This window comes from Engraulis encrasicolus, chromosome 21 (genome assembly GCF_034702125.1).
Source record: "Engraulis encrasicolus isolate BLACKSEA-1 chromosome 21, IST_EnEncr_1.0, whole genome shotgun sequence".
Taxonomy (NCBI): domain Eukaryota; kingdom Metazoa; phylum Chordata; class Actinopteri; order Clupeiformes; family Engraulidae; genus Engraulis; species Engraulis encrasicolus.
This window is the reverse complement of record NC_085877.1, coordinates 25390161-25392730: the sequence shown is the minus strand read 5'-3', so window position 1 is coordinate 25392730 and position 2570 is coordinate 25390161.

Here is a 2570-nt window from a genome sequence, read left to right as displayed (position 1 = left end):
TTTCAGACATGTCGCAAGGTCATTGTGTCAGCAGGTGACTGAGGCCTTGCAGGCTACTTGTGATCTTTTCCTTTCTGAAACGTAAACGTGACGGAGCCTTTACAGTATAATGACAGCCAATCCTTACCACATTCATTCAAAACCTCATTTTGCAGCTCGGCCCTTGAGATCATGTATAATTCCCTTATACTTCTGTCTCGTCTCCACTTAATTACACTGTATGCATAACCGAGCCCTTACAATAGCCGCCGATTCTTCGCGTTAGTTTTCGGTCCTTTACGGCACTGTGTCTGCTTCACGTGTTTGAACCGCTTTGCCCCCAGACATCGGCTTTGTCGCCTCCATCTCCTCCGTCAAATCCAGGCTCAAATCACGCCTCTACTTGTTAGCCTTTGCTGACTCTTAGGTGTCCTTTTGTGTCTACCGTCTTTCTACATCATGGGCGTGTCTGCCATTGTTGTCCTGGATGTGTTGTTTTGTGCAGGACAGTTCATCAGTACAGGGGGCCAGTTAATATGCCGGAGGAGCCCTGCCTCCCTTCACTGCGTCCAAACTGAATTATTGTAAGTGGCATCCATCTTTGTCTGCCCCAGTTCCATTCCAACCCTTATTATTAGTTTATAGCAGGAATAACATGGAAATAGTAATTCGGAATTAATTGACTAAGTCTGCATAAAGATTAATTCCGCTTTGAAAACGTCATGCAAACACCTCTTAAAAGAAAGATCAAAGCCAACCCGACAGAACTATTTAATTCGGAATTATTAATTCATCAACATCATGTAAACATATTGAATGTGGCTCATGCAAAGCCACAATTCAGTGCTCGACACGTGACCTCCCCGATGGTAAAGGAGATGGGAAAACAATCCAACACAGCCGTACATGACTGAGACATGAAACAGACACCCTAGTTTCAGGATTGCGTTTAATTAGAGGCTAATTAGGTACTGACGAGGTGACCAAATTAATTCAGGGATAACGAGGTGGTGACGAGGTGATCTATGGACATTTTGGCAAGGGGGAGGTGATCACTGTCGTACAGACAATTGACAAGGTAGAGACGATTCATGAGGAGTTTCTTCCAGGATCCACATGACGTAAGGCTGTAAACTGCAATCATATGGCAGCCATGCCCCTGTAAGACACTAAGGAGACTAGGAGAACTATGGATTTCAAGTCACACCCATTTAGGAGACCGGAATTGATCCCTCTTTGTTGCACTGGTGCCACGTCGTACGACTTATGTTGGTTTACCATTTTGAAAATATTTGGCAGCGAAGAAGGTCAATCTGTTACTCAAGTTGAATCCACACCTCTTCATCGAATCAGAATGGGCTCCTTGCCATATTTCAGACACGTCACAATGTCATTCAGCAGCTAAGTCCTCTCAAACATTATGCAATGATGTGTCTTGGCCTTGTTATTGTGGTACGGGCACATCTCAATAGTAAACATGGCGAGTCTTTGCGATAGCCGCAGATTCCTCACGTTAGTTTTCAGTCCTTTACGGCACTGTGTCTGCTTCACGTGTTTGAACCGCTTTGCCACCAGATATCGGATTTGTCGACTCCATCTCCTCCGTCAAATCCATGCTCAAATCGCGTCTCTACTTGTTAGCCTTTGCTGACTCTCAGGTGTCCTTTTGTGTCTACCGTCTTTCTACATCATGGGCGTGTCTGCCATTGTTGTCCTGGATGTGTTGCTTTGTGCAGGCCCATGCATCTGGCAGCTCGCATTTGCGTGCCATGGCGATGGTAAGGAGGGACGGATGAAGTGATCTAATGCCTCCTGGGCAACGAAAAGAAATGTCTTGCAACCACTCACCTTTTTCCACCCACACGTCCATCCACTTATTTATTTTAGAACATGATTGGTCACTACAACGGAAATCTGTTCAAGACTTGAGCGTTCAGATTGTTTTCTCTTACATCAAATTATCCACAAATTCTCACCTTTGACTTTTGACTTGATAAACCTTGTTTATTAACAAGTTTTTTCATCATGAAAGCAAAACCTTAGGGCATCAATTGGACAGCAACATTCTTTGCCATGTTGTCTTTGTCATACCATGTTGTACATGACATTGGTCGCCTGGGCGTTCCATACCAATTAGTACACTTGTTGCATGAGGTACATTGTGGAAGGCGATTATATTGTGTGTGTGTGTGTGTGTGTGTGTGTGTGTGTGTGTGTGTGTGTGTGTGTGTGTGTGTGTGTGTGTGTGTGTGGTTCACTAACAATTTAGCCTGCCCCCCTGGGACCTCTGGAGCTCTGGGTGTGGGCCTGGAAGTAACCGGCCATTAATCCACCTGCGGAGCTGGATCGCCTTTGACAGCCTTAGCCCCAGGAGTTCTCTCTCTCCGCTCTCTCGCTCTCTCTCTCTCTCTCTCTCTCTCTCTCTCTCTCTATCTGCTCATGTGGAATTATGCCCTCCTCATCTCATTTACCTCTCTCTCTCTCTCTCTCTCTCTCTCTCTCTCTCTCTCGCTCTATCTGCTCATGTGGAATTATGCCCTCCTCACCTCATCTCGTTTACCTTGTGTTGTGATTAGTTTGGGGACAGCGGT